Below are 15,897 nucleotides of genomic sequence, written 5' to 3'. Positions count from 1 at the left end.
ATTATCCCAGCTGATTGGTGGGAGTGTCGTGTGTCAAACCCCAATCAATGAGTATCATATTAGCTTATTGTGCCAAATTTCTCAAGACTACTTGGACAGAGGTTATATAAGCCTCACCCATAAGTGGGCAGTCTGGGTCAGCCGGGGATGCTAACGGGGTGATGTTGGGTGGTGCTTAAACATCCCCAGAAAGAAATGTTGCCAACTATGCAATACCAAAGCTATGGAAATTCCCTTTAAAGATTACCTATCACTTACCGCTGTCCTCTATATGGACAGGAGACGTGCTTATAAATTTGATAAGAAATGGGGACGGTAGTTAAAAAATGGCAGACACTACCCAATAGTTTCCCCGAAGAGTTCTCTGAATATTTAACTTTATAGTTGTTGACCTATCGAGAGAGGGAGGTGGATGGCCATAGGGACCAGTATGTTTGGTTGGATACATTGAGTGAATGGGTATATGATTGTTGATTTTGTCGTTAAATCTGTTCTATGCCAGCGTCAGAAGTCGGTGCTTTACTGATTTTGCAACTTTTTTTTTTTTTTGCACTGCATCACTCCATTACAAATTTGTTGATTTTTGGAGAGCGGTATGGGAAATCTCTGCTTGTAGTGCAGCTGAGCATTCAGTCTTTTCTGGGGCTCTTATCAGTCCCTCCCAGATGCTGCCAATCACAGCTGAACTTCGACTTAAGCCTCATTCACACGTTCGTGAAAAAAGGGTCCAGGTGTTATCAGTATTTGGTCTGTTTATTTTTACATCATAAGTGATTTTCACAGATTGCACACGGATGGCACAGATGTGTAAGTATTCTTCACAAACCCATAGACTTGTATTGGCATCCATGATACCGGGGGGAAAAAAGGACATGTCTCCATGAGTTTTGCACAGACACAAAGGTTCATGAAAAAGCACAGACATACACTCACTGGCCACTTTATTAGGTACACCTATCCAACTTCTTGTTAACACTTAATTTCTAATCAGCCAATCACATGGCGGCAACTCAGTGCATTTAGGCATGTAGACATGGTCAAGACAATCTCCTGCAGTTCAAACCGAGCATCAGTATGGGGAAGAAAGGTGATTTGAGTGCCTTTGAACGTGGCATGGTTGTTGGTGCCAGAAGGGCTGGTCTGAGTATTTCAGAAACTTCTGATCATCTGGGATTTTCACGCACAACCATCTCTAGGGTTTACAGAGAATGGTCCGAAAAAGAAAAAAAATCCAGTGAGCGGCAGTTCTGTGGGCGGAAATGCCTTGTTGATGCCAGAGGTCAGAGGAGAATGGGCAGACTGGGTCGAGCTGATAGAAAGGCAACAGTGACTCAAATCGCCACCCATTACAACCAAGGTAGGCCTAAGAGCATCTCTGAACGCACAGTGCGTCGAACTTTGAGGCAGATGGGCTACAGCAGCAGAAGACCACACCGGGTACCACTCCTTTCAGCTAAGAACAGGAAACTGAGGCTACAATTTGTACAAGCTCATCGAAATTGGACAGTAGAAGATTGGAAAAACGTTGCTTGGTCTGATGAGTCTCGATTTCTGCTGCGACATTCGGATGGTAGGGTCAGAATTTGGCGTAAACAACATGAAAGCATGGATCCATCCTGCCTTGTATGGAGCATCTTTGGGATGTGCAGCCGAAAAATCTGCGGCAACTGTGTGATGCCATCATGTCAATATGGACCAAAATCTCTGAGGAATTCTTCCAGCACCTTGTTGAATCTATGCCACGAAGAATTGAGGCAGTTCTGAAGGCAAAAGGGGGTCCAACCCGTTACTAGCATGGTGTACCTAATAAAGTGGCCGGTGAGTGTATGAACAGCACCATAGATTATAATGGGTAGGTGTATTCGTGCAAATTACTGCTGGAACACGTACATGCAAAACTCACATCAGAATGAGGCCTTAGACTGCTAGATTAGCTGCCCAGCTGTGATTGGTAGGTGTCTAGTAGGGGTTTGTGAAAAAAAACACTCCCAGAGAAGACTCTGAAGAAACGCCCTGTTGGACTGCAAGTACAAATTTCACATACTGCTCTCCAAGCGACACAAATGTGATGGAGTATTGCATGATTAGTATACTTGATTAGTATACTTCAGGCCACATTCCGACTAGACTTGTCTGGTCTCTGTCAATAGCCTTGCATAGAGCAAGGCAACGCACGTCTAGTCGTCACGTGACCGCATGTACGCAAATCGCATACTTGCTGTCATGTGCCTGCCTTTCTCGGCACTGTAGAGTCTTCACAGTGCACTAGTCACATAGTGACTGCAGACTTGTACTCCTGGTCAACCCTTTCATGCAATTTGTTTGAGCAATTGATAGGTCCTCTTTAATACATCCAGATACAAAGTTCAAAGTGATCCAAAAAATAAAATAAATAATGCCAATTCCAATAACAACCTTAGAGGTGATTATCTGATAATTATGCAGCTTTCATGCAGTTTATTTCTATGTTCTAATTTATTTATGTGGATTTTACTGTTTTCCTTGAAACATAAAAAGACCAATCTGCAGTCTGAACAGACGCTCCCGGGTTCCACGCTGAGTTTGTAGCACATTGCAGATGCTTGTATGTGTCAGCTTTAGTACTACCCCGTTTTTAAGATGGTGTGAAAAGGAAAAACTCTGCTGAGTTTTGGGAATGTGGGGACTCGGCGCCATGCAGAGAATTTGCATTAAATGTGACCATTGTTTCTTGATGAAATTATTCAAAACAGGTGTAGGAAACAGAGAGGGAAGGGACGAGAGCCAGAAAATCAGCATTTCATTCCTTTATTTTATTTTTTTTTTTTTGTCTGCTAGGATTTCTGCTGTGTATGGAGGGAGTTTCAGGGTTTTACGGACACCACCTGGATCCTGGTTTCCAAGGTAGGCCTAGTATCACACCTCATCTTTTTATGCTTTCTGCACAAAATGGATTTATGTATTCCTTGCGCGTAATAGTAGCTGCGATTTTGTCGTTAAAAAGAAGCCAAATTAGTCAAGTCACAATGCAACTTGTATTGATATCGATGGAAAGTGAGTCATGTGCGAATTGTGACCAGTGACAGAAAAGTGAACATGTTTGTGACTGTCGCAGTGGTGGCAGGTCACCATGCATCATCATAGAAATCATTAGCAATACCGCACTAAAATCAGCAAAATGCCCATGCACTGCCTCCTGTTTTTAAATGGGAAATCTGCATTGCAGATTTATACTATTATCCACCAAGGATGTAGATAAATACTTCAATAAGTATCCTGTCCTTTACTGAAGCGGCTTCTATCCAAAAGAAAAATTGGCTACATGGGGTTAAGACTCATGCAGACACATGACAGTTCAAACTGCAAATCATTGGATTTCTGTTGCTGGGGCCAGTACAAACCTACATTGAGTCTTACTAATTAGCTGTGTGAATGTACCCTTAAAGGGGACCAAATTTTACCAAATTTATCATATTGAACTTGACACACGACTGCAGAGTGCCATACAACCGGTCCAAGTTGGGTGTTGTCATTTTTTTTCTGGGGGTGTGTACTTTTTCTTCCTGTATGATGCTGACCAATTATAAGCAGGCAGCAACATAGGAGAAAGCACACGCCCCCTCCCCCCCATAGCTTAGAGCAGGTTTCTCAGTGTGCTATATGTAATGATACAGCTCTGATCTCCTGGTGAAAACTCTTGCATGAGTCCGTGTGGTGGGAGAGACGGTGCAGCTCACAGAACCAACCCTTCAATCAGCTCTCCTCATCTCCTAGCACTGTCACCTCTGCTGTGCTGCCCCTCACCCCACATTGCCTGTTTGAAGATGTCACTACCACACTTGTATCTGCTGTGCTCAGGCAGCTTGTACTCGCTCTGCAGTGAGATCAGAGCTGTCAATGTTTCACACTGGAGGTGCCCAGAACAGGCAATTTACTCCTGTTTGAGACATATTGACAGCCCTGATCTCACTGCAAAGTGAGTACAGTTGCCTGAGAACAGCACCAATAAGTCTAGTTACTGACACATCTCCAGATAGGCAGGGGGGAGGATGGGCAGTAAAGCGGAGGTGACTGTGCTGGAGTAGAGTTGATAGAAGGGTCTGCAATGTGACACAGCTAAGCTTAGCTGCACTGCCCCCTCCACACGCACTGACTCATGCAGGAGTTTAGATCAGGAGATCAACGCTCTATCATTACATCTCACACACTGAGAAACCTGCGCTAAGCTGTGGTGTGTACGTGTTCTTTTTCTTCTGCTTTGCTGCCTACTTATAATTGGTCAGCATCATACAGGTAGTTAGATAGGAAAAGGTGTAGAATTTTTTTTTCTCTCTTTTTGAGAACTCATACCACACTCGGTATAAAAGTACTGATGAACCTTGGACAGTTTTTTTTTTTTTTTTTCCTGTGCATGAAACAAAAAGCAAACATCCAAATGATCCCTTAGCATATAGTCACAATTCTGTCCGTTCTGTCCTGTAATCTAAAATGGGAAACATAATGGACCCAGTAGAGGCCGTTGTGATCTGTTAGGTGTGCAGGGATCAGATTGGAACAGATTTTTCATGTGCGTTATGACTTCCTTATGGTGCTACTCTCCTACATCTGTTATGTGCTGTGGCCTTGACTACACCGTGCACCGGAGACCAGCTACACCACACTACCAGGTATATGGCGGACATGACATTTTTTTTTCCTGACCAGATACAGCAGCAGGGAAAATTAGTAACTAGGATAACAGTTTTTTTTTTTTTTATATTAAGTGGAAAGTATATATGAAGTACTGTCTGCGGTTATTTGCTGCTTGTTATGTCCTGACATTACGCTAGGAGACGGTGAATTTATTCACACACAGCAGGCGACACGAGACGTCCCCGCTGGTTCCATCTGCTCATCCCTTACCTATCTCTGCACCTCCAGTAATGCTTCTCTCTAAACCATCACATGATAAAACACTATGGTACATCTGTGCAAGGATCGTGCTGCATGCAGGGCTTATTGATAAATGTACAAAAAATAAGTGAAATAGTGGACAACCCCTCTTGAAGGGATTTCTAAAATGCTTCTAAAACTAAAAAATAAATTTAAAAAAAAAAAGTTGCAATTTTTTTTTTTTGTGTAGATTACACTTGCAACTATCTTGAATTTTTTTTCAGAAGTTGAATAACCCCATCATGGTAGCTGTAAACATTAGATAGAAGGAACGTTGAACAAATAGTCTGGGGAGCAGTCGTGCTGATGTAACCATGCAGATTTTAGTTCATGTTGGCTTTTGGGGTATGTATACATGATGTCTTTTCTCTGGCAGATTCAGCACTATTTTGTAAAGTAAAGGCATAGCTGTAAGGGTATGTGCACACGCTGCGGATTTTGCTGCGGATCTGCTGCGGATCCGCTGCGGATCCGCAGCAGATTTCCCAAAGTTTACAGTACCATGTAAACCTATGGGAAAAAAAAAACGCTGTGCACATGCTGCGGAAAAATCCGCGCGGAAACGCAGCGGATTATTTTCCGCAGCATGTCAATTCTTTGTGCGGATTCCGCAGCGATTTTCAACCTGCCCCAATAGGAAAGTGCAGTTGAAAAACCGCAGAGGAATCCGCAGAAGAAACCACGAGAAAATCCGCAGTGAAAACAGCAGTGGTTTTGCACTGCGGATTTTCCAAATCCGCTACGGAAAAATCCGCAGCAGAATCCGCAACATGTGCACATACCCTAATGGCGCTGTAATACTGATTACATTGATACTTTTGGTGAAGAAATCTGCTTTGTGGTTCTTCTTTATTCACCATTTGAAGTTTTCTGATAATTAGATTTCGGTGCACTGGGGCCGGACGGTGCACTGGATCTTCTCCTCCGTCTGATTCCCCAGCCTCTCCACCTGCCTCCTGTGTTTGAACTCTCCTCTTCAAACAGATGAGGCATGTCACTGAAAAAGCAGCGGCTTGTTATCTAAAGCCCAGAGGCAGGCGGATAGGCCGGGGAATCAGCCAGGTAGAAGACCCCGTGCACAGTCCAGCCTCTGTGCACCGAAATCTAATTATCAGAAAGCTTCAAATGGTGAATAAAGAAGAGCCACAAATCGGATTTCTTCACCAAAGGTATCGATGTAATCAGTATTACAGCGCCATTACAGCTATGTCTTTACTTTACATTACAAAATTGTGCAGACAGGTTCTATTTAAAGGGAAGGCATTTGTGGAACGAAGTCACTGCTCCGTATATAGTTGGTGACAGCTCTAAGCAGTTTTTGTCACTTTCACTCCTGAGAAGTGCTGCAGGGCAAGCTGTGAAAGTTTTGGCGCATGCTTATAGTCTCTATTCACTGTGTACTGAGCCGTGACGGTATCACCAGCACACCTCAATGACTGAAAGCTGGCGGTTTCTGGCGGTTTGTTCTCTTCTGGTAGTCTCTCTTTCAGTAAGCTCGACTACATTGTGAAGCTTTTAACGGCACATTCACCCCATATCTGCACATTAATAGCGTTTGGGGACAAGACTGGTTCCCTTTAACGAAATGCTGCAAAGAATCAACATATGCACAAGCAATTCGTTTTTACATTGTAGTGCGTATATATAGTCTTTCTGAGCTTCTTTTATTACCTGCTTCAGGCTCCCAAAGTCGTGAAGCAGCTAATAGAAGTGACCAATCCATTCTTCAAGTGCTCGTTTGGAAGATGCTCACTTGCTGATATATAAAGTGAAAAAAAAAACATACACAGGCGAAAATTGCAAAAACAACCGAAAAGACACTTCAGGAAAAACACAACTGGCCTTTTGCATGACACTGCAGAGTCTGGTTCTCAGAATTGGTGGGGTCCTAGTGGCGGGACCTCCGGTGATCAGAAACTCATTACCTAGCCATTTGGGAGGGGAGGATTTGCTGCAAAACCTCTAATTAAAAAATAACAAAGTAAACCCTATACCTCCACCAATCAGACATTGGTGGCCTATCTGATTTCATTGTTGCGCCTCTGTTTAGATTATTCGGACCGGTGTAAATCACGTACATAAACATGTTTTTCACAGCTTCATACCACGCGCTTCACATGTATACAGCATGTCTGCAGGGTATTTACTCCAGTGTGGCGGTCTGTCAGCTAATTGCCTGCAGCCCCAGCCGCATGTGTTATTCATATTCCAGACCTAATCCATTAACCCTAAAACTGCTTGATTTTGTGACTTCAGTAGAAATGTAAAGTAGCGTGATTGGCTGCAGTGCCGCCCAGGTCAGCGTGGATAAATCTGTGATTAATTTGGAAATCTAAAGTGTTTAAAGGACCCTTCATGGAGCATAACCTTGGGCACCATGCCCCCCGAGGCTCAGCAGGCGCTGCACCCGTCAGCATTGGTGTTTGTACAAGTAACTGATAGAAGTGACTATAATGAGCGGATAAAACTATTCTTTACCATAGAGATGGGAACAAGGGAACGCTGCAGTTACTTATACAGGCGTGGCGCTAGTGTCGGTGTGTACATAGGCTGTCATTGTGTGTTTAAGGAGTCATTCGGTTGATACACAAAGATGTGGTGCAGTAACCGCTCGCTCCCCTTCTGTGTGCGCACATTTTGATGCGTGCTTTTGTTACAGGGTCAGTGAGGATACTAGTACCCAGGGACGACTTAACTGTACCTGTCTGAAGAGATAAGGGGCACGGTGCACTATGACGAGGCCAAGGAAAAAATCCTTCCAGAATGTGATTTCCTCCCAACATTGTGAACATTCACTGGCTGACATCCTGCCGTCCTGCTGCAGCCAACTGCCCTATTCTTCTGCGAAAATCCTCAAAACTGGCGAAGGCTTAGATCGATGCTCCTGTGTTTGTCCCATTATCCTCTACAAAGGACAGAAACCAAATTTAATGCACCTAAAGATGGATTTAACTAGGCATAGAAATCTACTGTCTGAAATTATTGTTATTATTAGCACATTTTTTTTTCTACGATAGCAGCTCAAAACTCTCATTGACAACCCATTGCTTAAATAGTCATTGAGCGCAAAATTAAGCCAGACACTCGGTGCACCCTTGGTGTGGCCAAACAGCTCAGTGCACCTTCCCACCTTCTTGTTATACTCCTATCTTCACCCTCCTAATTCCTTGATTGACAGCTCTGGCTTCACAAGAACCAGAGGAGGATAGCGATGAATGAAGAACAAGTAATTGGGAAGGTGCATTGATCTGTTTGGCCACACTAAGGGTGCACCAGTGCTAACAAACTCCCTTTAACAAACCATTGGAGCACAGTGATTGATTTATTTATCCCTCCAATTAGTTTCAGAATTGACCATGCCATAGTGATGTTATCAAGAAGGCTTGCAATATCTTGGAAGTATAGAATAAGGCTTCCTCCATGTACTAGTTGCAATACCAAGTACACTCAATAGACAGGTGAGGCGCTGTTATTTGAAACCTGTACAACCTCTTTAAGGGCGAGCCATGTACTAGCTGACCTGGCTGAGGGCAACCAGAGCCAGGACCACTCTTTGGTTAACGGTTCTTTGGTCGGCCAAATAGATATAGCCATAGTGCTCATTTGGCCTCACTCGTGGGTGTGCATTTGCCACGTGCGCCTACTGCGCTATGAGCCCCAACCCTATATGTAGCATTAGTGTACATATACATGAACCACCGTCACTGGGTGGATGTGTCAGCAGCTCACATCTCAGATTTTAGTAGCCATTTTTTAGATGTTCCATGTGTCTGGTTATCCGCACAATCAACATCATGGAGTATGAAGTGTGTAATGTGACGACTATATAGATGGCAGCATTACCAGAGGGATCATAACCCTTTCAGGTTCAGAGCCACTTGGCGAGCAGCTTCCACCTGTGGATACTTGTAGTCAGACTTCATCTAGATGTCTTTCTCAGCTCCACACATTAATATAACATGGTGGCATTTACCTTGCTTTCTACAATATACAAAGCGTTTGACTCGTGCGCTCTGCATAGCAGCTGTCATCTGTCCTCCTGTCTTTGGTTGCTCCTTGGGCGGATTGTTCCAGGATAGACCCGCAATGGCTGACCTTTAATTACATATTCATATTTTAGTAGTGAAAGGTAATATGTATCACCTCTTTATTGTGCCTTTCATTACCGTGCCTCAGGGGAGAAAGGGAAAACTGCTCATTTGTTGGCAGGGCTCCAGTGCCAGCACCTGCCACTTCTCCAACCTGCCTGCCCTCTCCTGTCCAAGAAATGATGTCACAGCTTTAATTTGGGATTAGCCAGGATGACAGAGGAAGCTATGTGCGCTCGCTGGAGAATAAAGGGCTGCAAGCACATTGTGAACAACGCTTCAACACAGGTAATGTTTTGTAGTTTTCCCTGGATGATTTGGAAGTGTGGCATAAGACAGCCCAATAGTAGTAAATTACGGGAATATCCAAACAAGTCATTTTCATGTGCAATTTTCCTACCCATTAAAAATTAAAATTACAAAATTGGTAATTGTATGAAAGTTTACGTTCCACTGTTCAGGTCTTCTCCACCCCCCACCTTTCTCCATTTATAGACCTACATATGAACGATTCATTAAATGGTTAAAAATGTAGTCGCTGTAGACAATAGTCTTCCTGTAGGGTGCAAAACTGAGACTCACAAAAATCAGCAGCTTAAAGGGAATCTGTCAGTAGGATCAGCCTCCTAAATTATCTATATGGGCATGCAGGTCATAGGAAGCTGAATAACATGATATCTTGATATTTGTGATGCAATGTTTTATTCCAGAGAAATCCATGTTTTTCTTAATATGCAAATGAGCGGTTAAGATCTATTGGTCGGACACTGATCTCTCTGAGAATCTGCTTCCAGAGATTATTTTAAATGAAATGCGGAGTTACCAGTGTGAGACATGTAATGACTGACAGTCTGCTCTCCTGGTCCATATGTCTCACACTGGTAACTCCCCCTTACTTTAAAAATATGCTCTGAGACGGACACATATCTCCCTGAGAATCTGCATCAATAGATCTTAATGGGGTTGTCCACTACTTGGACAACCCCTTCTTGATGTAACGGTTTGGCCCCAATAAAATTAAAGAGTCGATACTCTCCTCCTGTGCTGGCGCCGTTCCAGCGGTGTCAGCACTCGCGGTCCCAGGGCTGTCGTGTGGTTGTTCTGACATGTGACCCCAGCGCCCAATCAGCGCCGGCGTCACTGTCCCCTCCTACATATAAATTAAACATGAAGAGAAGGTTCGGGCTGCAACTTCCCTCATTTCCTCGTCATGTTCAATTCGACAGGAGGCAGTGACAGTGACGCCAGCACTGATTGGGCGCCGGGGTCACATGTGATAGCAACCGCATGAGATCCCCGGGAAGAGCAAGTGCCAACTCTGTGGGAACAGCGCCATTATGGGAAGTGAGTATACGCTTTTTTTTATAGGGGCGCCAAGTGTGGGCTATGACAAGGGGTTGTCCAAGTAGTGGACAACTTGTTTAACTGCTCTTGTTTTAACCTACCTGCCAATACGGACTATTTAGGAGGGTTGATTCTACTGTCAGATTCCCTTTTAAAAATAAAAAAATGATAAAAACTGCAAGTAATAGAGAAATTGCCCATACCAACCAATCAAATGCCAGTTCTCAGTTTTTCTAGAATGTTTGGAGTCTTATCAGTGCAGTAAGATAGCTGATCTAGAGAAATGTTCCGGTGTGTCCGGTCTTTATAAGTGGCCCAGGTTGTGTGGTCTGGTAATACCACCAGTGACTCCAGTAAGCGGGACGCAGCGCTGGGTCACCTGTTTCTACAGACTCTGGTTCTCGTTTCTGCGGCAGCACTGACATGACAAGGACTGTAGCACCTCGCTGGGGGAATAGGCATTGTCAATGGCAAAGTGACAGCTCATTAACACACACAATCCTTTGGGCTTTTCCCATGTGATTTCTCTGCTTTGAAACCTTATGCCTCTTCTCAGCCTCAGATTTACTTGAGTATTTGTGTGCGCAGCTCAGCCCAAGCCTGTGGAATATCAGCACCCTGCCTGGAAAAGCGATTTAGATTTGTGCAGCGGGATGGCTGGATGTTCTGCGGACTCTTACATTACTGCAGCTGCTGAGACGCGGGCTTAGTATATGTCTGGGGACAAACCGTGACGTCGGAATCAATTTTACCGATTACAGAAGTCTGCTTTCCGGTATTTGAGAGTACTAACGCAAGTCTCATTTCTTGGGCTTTTCCCCCACTCAGTAATAGTAGGAATAAAATCTGTCTTTATCTGCATTTCTATATTCCTGGCTCTATAGCAGGAAGCGTTTGGACTGATATGAAACAAAGCCACCAGGTTACAGAGTTTATAAAGTGGGTTTACAGGCTCCAAAGTATCTGCACTGGCCCACAGCATGAGAAGGGTTGTTGGGTTAAAACAAGTTAACTCCTATCTATGCAATAAGGGATGACTTATTGATCTTGAGGGTCTGACCACTAGGTCCAAGATCGATCAACAGAACAGAGAGGTTTTCTCGCTGTTAGAACGGAGCTGCGGGGCACGTTTATCCGCTGCCCTACTTATTCCCAATGGGGTTACCGAGTGCTGCACTCTTCCTGGCATCCCAATATTGAATGAATGGAGCTGTGCCACTCCATTTTGTAATTTCCCAGTTCAGCTCCCAGCAGTCGGATACCCACCGATCAGGAAGTTATTTATGTTTTAATCAGACAACTTCTTTAAGTTAATCTCATCTTTATTGAACAAGTAATGGCTTACTAATTTAAATAAAAAAGGTGACAATAGCTGGGATTTTGCCTGATCCAAAATATATATGTGTGTGTGTGTGTGTGTGTGTGTGTGTGTGTATGTGTGTGTATATATATATATATATATATATATATATATATATATATATATATGTGTCAGCCAGCAGGGCAAATCAATATTATTTTTCACTTACAGCTCAGGGAATGCTATGTTATATTATAACATAGCATAGTATTCCCTGAGCTGTAAGTGAAAAATAATATTGATTTGCCCTGCCGGCTGACAATGGAGGCTAGCTGGAGCAACGGCGCTCCGATGTGAACATTACCGCAAGCGGCAGTGAAATTGTTTCAGCGGTTGTTGCATATATTCGAGACTTCTTGAGTAATAGAGGAGGGTCATGTGTGTAATCAGGTGTGGCAACTGCCTGATTGGCCAAAATGGTGAGTGTGCATGGAGGAAAGGTAAGTGGCCGTGAGATCTCGCTGACTCTAGATCAAGGGGTGGGGAATTAAAGGGAACCAGTCACCAGAAATAATGCTGTTAACCTGCAGATTAACCGCATATCTGCAGGTTAACAGCGTTATTTCTCGTGACCGATTCCCTTTAATTTTTGTGAGGGGCCACATGAGACCGAGACTCAATTAATTCTGCAATTAATTCTGCTCAATATTTAAAATTAACATATCTTTATTTTAAATGTACAATTGTATCACTTAAAGAAGCACTCCAATCAAAAAAATGTTATCCTCAAAAATTGTATCCTCTTAATATATTGCAGTAATCAAATTATTTAGCGCTGTGTACTTATAATTACTCATTTTGCCTTTCTACCCAGCTATGGTAATTCTTCTCTTTTCCATTAGGTCTATGACATCACATGATTAAAAACTGACTAGCAGAATCCTTCTAAGCTATATGTAGAAACAGGAGGTCCATTTTCCCTGCATGAGTCATGAGTCACTGCAAAAGTTCCTGGCAAAGGGAGAAGGGAGCAGCTAGGTCAACAGATGAAGAGAGGAATAATAAATGCAGGGTCAAGAGACTTCTTGTTTCTACATAGAGCAGAGAAAAGAGAATAATTAGCTGGGTAAAAAGGCAAAATGAGCAATTGTAAGTACACTGCTGTATATTATCATGACTGGAACAACCAAGAGGGTAAGATGTGGCCCGCAGGCTGCACTTTTCCTAGGTCTGCACTACATCTTAAGATAATGCATCCTGCCATAGAGCAAAAACTGTGAAAACATTCTTTGAAAAAAGACACGTAAGGTCAATGTAATGGCCTGCAAATAGTCCGGATCTTAATCCAATTGAAAATCTTTGGTGGAAGTAGAAGAAAATGGTCCATGACAAGGCTCCAACCTGCAAAGCTGATCTGGCAACAGGAATCCGAGAAAGTTTGAGCCAGATTGATGAAGAGTACTGCTTGGCACTCATTAAGTCCATGCCTCAGAGACTGCAAGCTGCTATAAAAGCCAGAGGTGGTGCAACAAAATACTAGTGATGTTTTGGAGTGTTTTTTGTTTGTTTTTCATGATTCCATAATTTTTTCCTCAGAATTGAGTGATTCCATAATTTTTGCCCTATGCTTGGTCAAAAAAAGTAACCATTACTGATTACCACATTTTTTGTTCTTGATTTGTTTCAGTGTTTCTTAAAGCCAGAAAGTTGCCATTTGAAATGACTTTAGCGTTGTGCCATGTCTGTGATCTGCTTTTTTTTTTCTATAAAATTAAACAACTGAATGAACATCCTCCAAGGCCGGGGATTCCATAATTTTTGCCAGGGGTTGTAGAACATTCATGAGTAGAAGTTCCGGGAACACAGACGAGTACATGTAGGCGGGTGCTCTAGGTCCATGTTAATTACCTTTTCTGGGTTATAATAAAGTTTGTTTAACTTTTGATCTGTTTAATAAAATGTAATTGGTGTATTAGACTTGTTGGCAAATGTAATAATTCATTAGGAAATAACTTGCTCTAGGAGCTCCAATATTAAGACGGCCTAGTGGCCTCCACAGGATTTAATCGCGCACTGCCTTACGTGACCGTAGAAAAGTAAAAAGTTATGGCTTTTGGAAGGCGGGGGTGTAAAGACATAATGGAAAATGACCACATCCTTTAGGGGACGAGACCTATAATGTGGTCCTTTTTCTTTAGTAATGTCTTCTAAACTACAATGACAAATACGAGATTGAGTTGTTAAGAAGATTAGTTATTTACCCTAGTTTGACTTTGATTCTGCTGTCATTATCCCTCAGAATATAATCACCATGAGGAATAATAGCTGCGCTTTGAGTTGTATTCGATTTAACTCTCCCCTCCCTGAAAGCCTCGGTTCTGTTTGATGTGAGCAGGTTTAAAACTGCACATGAAAGGTGTAACAAAGAAACGTCAGAATAAAAGGTTAATGTAGCATAGAGACATTGATGAAAGAAGTATGGCTGCACAGAACGTTCCCACCGGGACATCTAATGTGTCTGAGCGGAGTCTTTCCATAAAGAGGAAATATCCTGTCAAATTTGCCGTAATCATACTTGGAGCCTTTCTTGATCAAATTTACTCAATTTTCATTAATATATTTGAACATATTTTTCAGATGACGCGGAAACTTGTCAGTAGGGATAGTGGTAGATGATTGTTTGTTGGATTGTGTATGTTCGGAGGAAGACCGGGCTGCGGGTCCCTGTGCGATGCCGGGTCTGGAACTGTCGAGGCTGCGTCCAGTGTTGCTGGGGGGGGGGGAAAATGGGGAACTGGACAGGACCCATGACCTGGTGAGAGGGGGCGTGGCGAGACCGGGCGGAGAGCAGGAAGTGAGGGAAAAGGGGGAAGTTTCCCGCCGGCAGAGAAAGGGAGGAGACATGTTTTGTGCGCTGCAGAGCGAGATAAGGTGCGAGCTGAGACCCGGCCGAAGTTACTTGAGGGCCTCCGAGATTCAGAGAGCGCGCAGAGCGTCGAGCGTTTAGCGAAACAGTGTTGTGCCCGCATTGAGAAGCGAGTGCCTGGTGCCGGATTGTGAGGTGTGTTCCTCCTCACTGACAGGCGTGCAACGGAGCACGCACCAGAGACTTCTAGGACACTTCCCACCCCAGCTTTACAGATTAATGGACTAGTTGCTCAATGGGCAAAACCAGTGACCGCCCGTTGCCACCAGAAGTTGGATCGCGTGTAGGCGGGTTATGACTGAAGATGCAGTGCTGGCCCCTGCCGGGATTTCAACTCTCATCAGACTGTATGTGAATGAGGAGCAGAGAAGTCACGATAAGTGAAGTTTAATAATAGAACTGTTGTGTTATACCATAACTCAACTGTTAATTACCCGTTACCTTCCTGCGAGGAGCTCATTATTGTTATAAATTAAACCACACTGTTGGTAATCCTTGCTCTGCATTCCCTGCGTTACTGCTTCCCTTCACCTGCTTACATTTATATTGTTTTGCATTTTTTAGTTAGATTGAGTGAATGATAAATAGACTTTAAAGGGAATCTCTTAGTACGATTTGCTATGTAATCTGAGAACTGCATCATGTAATGGCTGAGACCCTGATTCCAGCGATGTGTTACTGACTGAGCTGCTTGGTGTAGTTTTGATAGAATCCCTGTTTTGACTGCTATAGATGTAGCAATGCTCTGAATGCTGAGCTCTGTATAATCCCGCCCACACCACTAATAGGCAGCTTGCTGACAATGCACACAGGAAGCTGCCAATCAGTGGTAGGGGCGGGGTTCCACAGATTAGCTTGTCTGGTTTGCATAAAACACTTAGGGTATGTGCACATGTTGCAGATTTGCCTGCGGATTTTTCTGCACTAAATCCGCAGCTCTTAGCAGAAAACGCAGGTGCGTTTTTGATGCGGTTTTAATGCGTTTTTAATACGTTTTTGAAAGCTTAAATAAAGATGTATTATTGAGCAAAAAAATAAAAATATTTGTGATGTCATGTCTTGTCCAACCTCCTTTTACATTTGTCCATCCCACACTCCATTACACACACAGATAGATATAATAAGATAGATGTAGATAGATATATGGATAGTTAGGCTACTTTCACACATCAGGTTTTTGCTGTCAGGCATAATCTGGCGTGTTTTGAAAAAAAACGGATCCGTTTTTTTATTTTCACCGGATCCGTTTTTTTTTTCTCATAGAGTTGTATTAGCGCCAGATATTGCCTGATGGCCTTAATTTTCATCCGTTTTTTGCCAGATCTGTA

At 43.2% G+C, this 15,897-nt stretch overlaps 1 protein-coding gene across 8 annotated transcripts in view; it reads left to right on the top strand.

The window, feature by feature from the left end:
- The window catches only part of TANC2 (tetratricopeptide repeat, ankyrin repeat and coiled-coil containing 2), a 497,877-nt gene that overhangs the window by 133,486 nt on the left and 348,494 nt on the right, over positions 1–15,897 (top strand). For 5 of the 8 annotated variants that reach the window (XM_077252680.1, XM_077252679.1, XM_077252672.1 and 2 more), the window contains exon 2: positions 2,818–2,883. The exons of 1 other annotated variant lie outside the window; for it this stretch is intronic. The gene's annotated coding sequence lies outside the window, so the exon portion shown is untranslated. Of the gene's footprint in view, positions 1–2,636; positions 2,884–5,135; positions 5,257–15,897 lie in introns of those variants that run through there. 2 more of the 8 variants (XM_077252677.1, XM_077252676.1) reach the window with 2 other exon arrangements.

This window comes from Ranitomeya variabilis, chromosome 4, assembly GCF_051348905.1.
Source record: "Ranitomeya variabilis isolate aRanVar5 chromosome 4, aRanVar5.hap1, whole genome shotgun sequence".
NCBI lineage: Eukaryota > Metazoa > Chordata > Amphibia > Anura > Dendrobatidae > Ranitomeya > Ranitomeya variabilis.
This window is presented reverse-complemented; position numbering and strand designations above follow the sequence as displayed.